The 9,277-nt window shown below is 37.7% G+C and overlaps 1 long non-coding RNA gene across 1 annotated transcript; it reads right to left on the bottom strand.

The window, feature by feature from the left end:
• Nucleotides 1-673: 673 nt before the first annotated feature.
• Nucleotides 674-2,791, bottom strand: LOC146432601 (uncharacterized). Its single transcript, XR_014854172.1, has 3 exons — nucleotides 2,531-2,791; nucleotides 1,588-1,667; nucleotides 674-1,503 (listed from the first exon to the last, which is right to left on the bottom strand). It is a non-coding gene; the product is annotated as an uncharacterized LOC146432601 (long non-coding RNA).
• Nucleotides 2,792-9,277: the final 6,486 nt, after the last annotated feature.

The raw sequence follows: 9,277 nt of genomic DNA on the forward strand, positions 1-9,277 counted from the left end.
CCTTCAAAATAGGGTTTAAGTGGGACTTAAGTGGTGCATGAGCCTTTTGTTGGCTTTCTGCCCAGAAGTGAACTTTACCCACAGAGAATATGACATGTTGTCCAAGCATTGTGTGCCATATATGGGTGCAATGTAATTCCCTTTTGTCACCCTGACAAAACACCCAGCACTGCTGAAACCCAGTTGTTCTAAACGGTCCTGCTGCACATAACACAACCAAAGTACTGAGAGCATGGGGAAGAAAATATGCCTTTATAATGAAGGAAATTTAATTTTCTCAGGACTGCCATGCCAGTATGATAAACAGGATTGGCCCTTGTTATGGAATGATGTAGTTTCTGGCATTTACTTGTACAAAACAGCATACTCTGCAGGTCTGTATTCTGAATTTATAAGAAGAATCTCATATTTTGTGCTTATGTAGAATCCTTCATATGAAAATGTAGCTTGAAGTGTTCCCACATTCTTCAGTGTTCTTAATTTTACACACATGAGTAACCTTTCAGATTCAACAGAACTTCACAGGCAGTAGAAATAAATTAAAACATAGTCCATGTCTTTAAAGGAGCCCAAAGTTGGTTGTACTTGCATTCTTTAAGTGAAAGCTTTTCCCTTTTTATTTCTATTTCTGTTTGGTTTGGGGTTTTTTTTTCTGCTTTGGCATTAGGGCTGTTTCTTTCCTGATTGACTCATTTTCCTTTGAGAGTTGTTTAGATAGGTTACTGAGAAGGTTAGAAAAGACAAGAAACAAAGGTTTAATGACTTGCAAAATTATGCACAATACAAGTGGAAAACACACATCCTGAACATTTCCCAGCCTGACACAGTTTTAGCTGAAAAAAGGATGATGAGGAGGGAAGCAGAACTGGGAACAGAAACATGAGATGTCCTGGAAGGAATAATAAATCGTAATTTGCTATTGTAAATTCTACTGGCAGCTCTTAAAAATGACCACAAGTATTCTCTCTGATATTTAGAGAAGGGGTCCAGACCTGCTGACAGGTTTGTGTATGCCAAACTGATCAACACTTGAGAATATAAAATATGATTATTAGGGGCTTTGAATTTGAGTTCCTGCATTGTTTTTACCTCGAAGTAAGCAGCTGTATTTTTTTTTTTCTGATGACACTTTCTCAAAGTGGCATGTGGAACCTGATGATTATCATTCATTTTTATTTAGTTAGCAGATGGCTTCCAGCAGCAATTCCTTAAAAGTTTCCTCATTTATAAAATATGAAGTGGCTGGCCTAAGTTAAACCAATTAGTAACTTTCCTTTATCATTTTTGCAGGTGCTTTTTTCATTAGGAGATATCAATCAACAGCAGGGCAGTAAACATGCTAGTTCTGGTATTTGTGGAATGCTCAGATCATCAATTGAAGTACAAGCAGTTCAAATCTGAAATATTAGCAGTTCAAAAATCCATTAAGATCAGTATCAGACGAGTTGTTATAATACCCATATTGAAATGTGTTGCACAGAATCAGCATGTGACACCTTGGAACTGAAAGAAAATATTTCCTGTTACTACAATGTTCATACAAAAACTCTAGATTGCATTCAGAGGCCAAGATAAAATGTTTTGCACCTGGAAAATGTTCCCTTTTAGGAACAGCATCTTCATTAAAAGGGTTCAGCTTAGTTGCTTCAGCTATTCTGTATCTCCAGCTACAGAAGGTGGAGAAAACGCTTCAAGATGAAAGTATTTTTATGCAGCATAGCTGAAAAATGATTCATCTATGTCTTAAAAACAAAGATTTGGCCTTATTTCTACAACCAGGATCTTTCAAGAAGATAGCAGTTTTAGTTTAGAAAAAAAAAAAAAACAAAGCCATATTATTTGAAATAATGTACATGATTCAGACTTTTACCCACTCTAAATCATTAACATGAGCTATGATTCTATCAGTATTTCTGCAGAACTGTATCAAGTACTTTTACAGTCTGAAAAGCCAACTGTTTTTCCAATTACACTGGAGTAGAATGTCATTGCTAGATTTTGCATCAGGTAGAAAACACAATAATATTTCTATTTTCTGCATTGATGATTATTAGAGAAGAACAAAATCCTGATTCTGTAAAGCTACACCATCAGGTAATGCTCCACCTCACAGGAACTGGATCCTGGCAGGATCAGGCCAACAATTCACCCGAAATGTTGATGTAATAAATTTGTGTTTTGGAAAAAGGCAGGTTAAAATGATAAATGTCAAATACTAGTAGTTCTTTTGAAAAAGGCATCTCCCCTGACACTTCACGCTCATCCCTTGCTCTCCCCTCCACAGATGGCAACGAGGTGCACAGTGGAAGAAATTAAGATGATAGTGTGTTGACAGGAGCAAGGACACTCCAGTTTTCATCCCTGCAGACAACAGAAATGACATCACGTCTCCCCAGACTGACACATTAATAAATTTAGTATCACCTGAACTTTTCTGGAAAAGAGAACCTTTTACACCAGCAAGTTATCTGGTGTCAGCAATAATAGGATTCTGTATCCTCTCCTGCTCCATATATGATGGCAGAATTACCTTTTGGGCCCTAACAAGTTGACAGGGGTTCATTTTGCTTCCTCTTTTAATGACATCTTCTTTGCAGGTGAACTGCAGATGTAATGACTTCCTCTTTTGCTTCTGAATACTCCTGAAATGTCATCATGACCCAAGACATCTCAATCTGGCTTAATGCAAACGGGAAGCAAAGGGTTTTTAAAGGTGAAACTGATCTTGCTAATGAAGAAGTATCACTCTTCATCTGGACAGGGAGCACAAAGCTTGTTAGATCGAGCTAGGTGAATGTCACAGGTTAGAGTTCAGGCATAACACAGAATTGTGACTAAAGATGTTATCTCCCATTTGTGTAGACGCACAAAATCAAAACAAAGTAATGCAAGTGTAAGTCTAAGTATTTTGGAATGACACCGTGAGATATGAAATGATTCTTTGCTGGAGAGATCAGCATTTTGAGGACCTCACTCGTGAAGAGCTCAGGTATTTTTAAAAATAAGACAATAAAAATGTAAGAATATGTGCCTGGGGGTTTTTTTAAAGTGAAGGAATAAACAGCAAAGGGAGGTATTGGAGGCTAATGCAGCCCATTCCTTTCTCCAAGCTGGAAAATTAATGCAAAACTATTGGATTTGTATGTTTAGCTTCAGCAATTCAGATGGTAAAAACAGATTCATTTCTAGCTAGCTTGTATGACATATATATTTTTTTAATGCACAGCAGAGCAAATTAGGAGATTCAGGTAATGCCTGGGCTATTTTTCCATCCAAGGGGAAAGCAGCTTGTCCTTTGGGCATTCAGAAAGTTCCTTAAAGCCTTTGGAAGCTTCTGGGGGAAAAAAAAATCAAACCCCCAACCACAGGCAAGAGCCAAACACGCAGAGATCACCTTTGCTGACTTTGCCTCCCCACACTGCCTGCTCATCCCAACTTTTGTGGGAGATCACAGCCCTCCCATTGGGAATTCTGACTGGCTGCAGAAAGCATTAACTTTCAAAGCTTTTGCTGACTGTAGAGAAATGGTAGAGGCAGCAAAATTTAGCTCCCTTCTTTGCAGATATTTCCTACATGTTTAATTCATTTAATGTTTTGTTTACAGTCCAGATCCTGGTGATACTTTTCTATTTAAAGGAGCCCACTGTTTGCAGGATTGCAGGATATTTCAGATGGACACATTGTGTGAATGGGCCCAGATTGAAGCTAAAGCAGAAATTGTTCAATGATTCACCAAGAGAAAATAAAAAACAAAAGCCTACTGGATTCAAACACTTGTCTGATTCAGGGAACATTTTAAAAACACCACATGAATATTTCAAGTGCCAAAACTAAACTGGAGATTTGAAAATAAAGGCTCTGATTTTTGAAGGAATATTTGCACCATTAATTCAATCTTCCTGTCTACTTGGAATAAAAAATACTGGTTTTAATATGAAGGTATATTTTAAATGATCTGATTAAATTTTTTTAGCACGCTTTTCCCAGAAAAAAACAGAATGTGTTTGCAATATATTTTGTTTAAGAGACACTGACTTAAAAGAGCTTTTCCTCATTTACTCTTACTTTCCCAAAGACATTTAATGGAATATCCTACTGTGAAATATAAAATCAAATGAGAGGGGATGTAAAAAGAAGACTGATTGTTTGTAGAAACAATATCTATGACTAAATGTTGTGAGCTCAGCCCCTGACTGATATCCATGAAGATCCTTAGCCAGAAGAATGTACATAAATTAAACTATATCACAGTAAATTTTACCCAAAACAACGAAGTCAGTGTTTACATTAAAAATAAAAAATTCATTGTGTATCAAAGCTTAATACTAAATGACTCAGATGAACAAAATGGAACAACTGGAGGTTATACTCCATAGCAGTGGGTCAACTTTGCAAAAACTATTCAGCAGAGTTCTCTAAAGGTCACCACAAAGGAGTATGACAGAGGAGAAAGAACAGTGGGTTCAACAATCAAAACTCAATTATGGAGCCCAGAAATCTGCTGCTATGGCCATGCCATCGAGATAAGGAATGGCTTAAAATACATCAGAACCTCATCCAATTCCTTATTACGCAACTGGGAACAAAGAACAGCTTTTATGCAGCAGCAAAAACTTTCAGGCCATACATCATGCAGTGGGTTGATGCTGGAGAACAGCCTTTATTCATCCCAAATCAATGAGTGCTATAGAATGGATGATAAACTTGCATGTCGAACTCTAAAGTTGCTATTCAAGCTGCTTTACGACAGAAAGTGAGTGGCTGAATGCAAGATTTGATTATCTAATACCCAACACAACAAGGAAAATGTGGTACTTTCCCTCTCGCATGTCTGAGGTAGAAAAATTGGCTAATGAGTTTAATCCACTTACCTCAAAAGAAAAAGTGAAGTATTTGCAAATAAGTTTAAACAAATTTTCAATTAAAAAAAATTATGAGTCACGGCCTCTGTGTTATTTTAGGAAAAACAAGCAATTACACTTAGTTCTAACAGGTGGAATAATGACTTTTTCACCTGTCAACTGACAGCTTAAAATTCCCACACATGTAGCCCATTTCTGTTTCATCTTTTCTTTGAATTTCAGCTGCTTTGCTTTTCAATGCCTGTGCTTTGCTGGTGTCTCCTTTGTGTCTGAAACTCTCACACTGAGTTCCGCCTCTTTGGTGCTGGGCTTTCTTTTCACAGTGACATTTCAACATAAACAGTCAATATTCATTACCTCAAAGGAAACTTCCCTCCTATTGCTGACCAATTAAATACCAGCTGAGTTAGGCAGACAAAGGTAAAGAAGTTGGAACACAAGACTGGCTGGGGTATATTTCTTCTTCCCTTAACAGTGAAAAAATGGATTCAAAACAAAGAATTGACAATATTGGAAAAATCTGAAGCAGAGTTTCTTCAGAAGTTATGCTCCTCCTTTTTATCTTGCATGGTTCTTTTTTAGTGTTATTTAGTCTGCAGGAAGGAACAAAAAAAATGCATATGTATCGCAGGGACAAAGAGAGATCACAGGTATTCCTCTGCAATCCCAACTTTGATGAAACTGCAAGGCTGTAACAAAAAATAGGATCTAATATTTGATGCCAAGAGAAAGGGCTTTTCCCTTTTCATTTCTGAAATGTGAATAAGATTCAGATGTGTTTTCAGTGCTGCTGCACTCTGCATTATGTAAGGTCCAGCTCTGAGAAGGAAAATGCTCACCTAAATAGATCATGAGCAAGGGTGAAAAGGCACACCAAACTTGTGGATTAAGAGGACAGCCTGCTGTCAGACTGCCTGGAGGCTGATCAGCCTCCTCCTCTTCCCCAGAGCCGGAGGGGATGGGCATCAGCATCGCTCACTGCCTCCAGAGCAGGCACAGCCTTTAGGGGAAGGAGCAGCTCTGCCCATGGCGCTGCAATCCAAACACTCACACAGCTTCACCTGCCAAGTGCAGCAGCACTGAATCATAAAAACACCCAGCTGGGAAGCATGCAGAGAGCTCACCCGACCTGCACACCTGCCTCAAGGCAGGAGCAGACACCTGAACTCCTCCTGACACATCTGTCCGACCTCTTGTTGAAAAGCTGCAGCAGCAGAGGCTTGACTCCTCCCTTGGTGATCCAGGCCAGTGCTTAACAAGTTATCGAGTTCTTGTGACTGTCTAAAGCAGATCCTTTTTGCTAGGAAGTAAGCCTGCATAAACCCAAATTTGCACCTACCCAAATGGAATGCAGAGAAAAGATCAGTGCTGTTTTGGCCCAGAATGTTTTTCAAACACCTTAAGCATACACAAAAGGTATTGGGTGATGAGTTTGTTCAGAGAACAATTTTTTAAAAATACAGCTATTCTTTTATAAGCTGTAACAATGCAGAAACTTTATCTGTTTGTCTTAATAAAGATATTATTAGAACAACCTGCCAAAGAGAACGAAACAGTTTGGGATATGAGGGTGCAAAGATCAGCAGCAAATGTGATGCTAAAATAAACAAGTCTAAAATCAAAGGTCATAAAGATAGCTCAGTACAAGATGAGGCTGAATTGTCACTGTCTGAAATAGTGTGCTTAATGATATTAAATTTTTACAAGAACACATAAACAATTCTTTTGCTTATTGTGAAACAGATTTCTATAGCACAAAAGGGCCCAATCCCACAGCTTGCCCTCAGTGGGAGGTTTGCTTAACCAAGAAATGCAATGTCAGGCTTTCTCAGAGGATAAAAACAATACAAAGAATTGGTGTAGATGCTTTATGTAAAGGTAACAGCTTGAATCCCTGAAAGCATCCAGATGATTTTTACTTAAATGGATGTGACATTGCCAAGAAAGAAACTTTATCCTCATGAGAGATCTTTATTAGCCAGGGTACTTAACCCTAAAGATGAGGAGAATTTAATAATCACAGGGTTGTTTTCTCCCTTTTCCTTTCATTTGTGCAACCAGCAGCTAGAGGGCACAAAAGAATGCTTTTACCTTATGATCTATCATATAAAAGAGCTCTACAGACAGAATAAACAAAAAAAAATAAATCAGTGCTAATATCATAGCATATTACACGTTTTGTTTAGGATCTTCATCTCTATTCTCTTTTGCAAGAAGCAGTAGCAATTCAGAGAGACAATGGCATGACAAGGCAGGAGAGTCATCAAAGACCTTTGTCCCACCAAGAATATGTATTTAAACCCCAGAATGTAGCAGTTATTTCACACTGCACACACTTGCTGTGAATTTGGTCATCATTACTCGCCTTAACTGTTTTGCAAAGCTCTTTGTTTAAAACTAATATAAACACGTATTTAACCTCCTTCATTCTTACATCTTAAATATTAATGCTGGCTGTGATCCTGCATTAATAACAGCTATTATTTTTGCATTAATAAGGAGCTTACAAGAATAAACATGGAAGTCATAGTGCAGCCTTCCTGTCAATTAAAAAGAGAGTCAGTTGTAGTTGCAGAGTGCTTTATCTTATCATTTCACTCAGGACATTCCCAGGTTCACAGATCTGATCTGAACAGCTCCAGTGATAATAAACATGTAAGTACACAAAAAACCATCACGGCAAGAAAGCCACAAAGGAGGTTATCAGTGAGTTGCCAATTTTGGAATCCCTCACTTTGGAAAGAGCATTATCACCATAAATGAGGTAATTTATGTGGACAGTGTGAGCACAGAGCTTGACATTTTTTTTACCAGCAATCCTCCTAACCCCAGGAGGGGTCACATCTGTTGCTGCATGGTGAAATGGGGGGAACCTTAACAGCAACATGTGTATTTGTATGTGTGTACATATATCCATATAGTTAAAAAGCAAAGCAAAACAAAGACCCTTCCCTTCACCCCTAATGAACTTCCCCAGCCCCTTAGGCTGAAATGACTTGGATCCGGATAGAGTACCATTTGCCAAATTGTAAATTGCCTACATTTATTTTGGGAGTGCACTAAACAGAGTGCTAATTGCCTTGTTTAGCACTTTCCCTTCTTTCATTTGCACTGGTGTAAAATCTTGGTAAATTAACTCAGGATTTTATTATGTAGGTAGCATTTGAACAACTGAATCAGTGAGAAAGCAGCATCAAAGGATTGATAAAAGAGGAGTTGACTCTACCCAGAATGCCATTTATATGTCCCTTGAATTAAAAAAGATGAAATTAACTTTTAATCCTTTTGCTTTTCATATAGCTGATCTTAACATAACATGTATTACTCAGTCATTTTATTTGCATTTACTCATTTTAAAATGTTAATAACTGTGCTTGCAAAGCTTACTGTATGGGAATGTGCAATTGCTTGTATTCATATACATAAGTGTGTATGATTCCTTAGTAATTTTTTTGAACTGCAGCCAAACACAGACTTGAGGCTTCTGTTTATTGTCAAAGAGAACACCCTGAAGAGCAATTCCCATCTAACTGTTCAGTGGGCTATGCAAAATTAGCTGGTGGTCTCACACTTGTACACAGCACCAATGGTATCTTATTTTTACATGAAGCCCAAAGAGAAAATGTGGGAAGGGAGAGCAGGGAACAATCACCCTGTTTTCACCACTACAGTAAACATCTTTCCCACAGGGAAATGTGAAATATATCATTTATTCTGGGAGCATTATCAAAGATATTACATATATAAACAGGGTGTTTTAGACTAAAATCTCTCACCAGAAAAAATTGCCCCTAAAAGCCATAGGCTGAAGATTTTAAGGTGGTAGCCCTGTTGCTCATGAACAAAACTTTATGAAACGAAAATTTAGGCTGGAGACCTCCAAAAATACTCAGTAAATCTGGGTTCTGTTCTGAACTCACCTACTGGAAAATTGAGATGGATTTCAAAAGCAAGGACTTATTTGGGGTGTTCTGCTAACTGAACCTCAATTTTCCTAAGTCCAGAGAAGACAGAACTTTTGACTTTGAATGCAGCCAAAAGTCTCATAAGTACAGAAATGATGGATAAAAGCCTGTTTGCTGCTGTCAGTAAAACACTGTGCTTGCCAAAATTTGATTTATTTTCTTCTCCTTTCAGTTTCCTGTCCTTTCAAATCATGTATGTGCATACATGAGAAGCTCAGAATCATAAAATTGTAAATTATGTGTTAATGTTGGAACAAATTTCATAAACTGTTTAAAAGAAACAAGATGACTTGTTTCTCATATGTCTGTTTAAAGGCTACTTTACTGATGATTTGCCCCTCAGTACTTCTGATTGCTGATTAATTCTGTAATGGGAAAAAGAAACACAAAGCAACTTAATATTAAAAGTCAGAAACTCCGGAATCCTTGGCTTTACATGTACCTTTGATT

The sequence above is a fragment of the Lichenostomus cassidix genome, chromosome 10 (genome assembly GCF_008360975.1).
Source record: "Lichenostomus cassidix isolate B80296 chromosome 10, HeHo_3.0, whole genome shotgun sequence".
Classification (NCBI taxonomy): Eukaryota; Metazoa; Chordata; class Aves; order Passeriformes; family Meliphagidae; genus Lichenostomus; species Lichenostomus cassidix.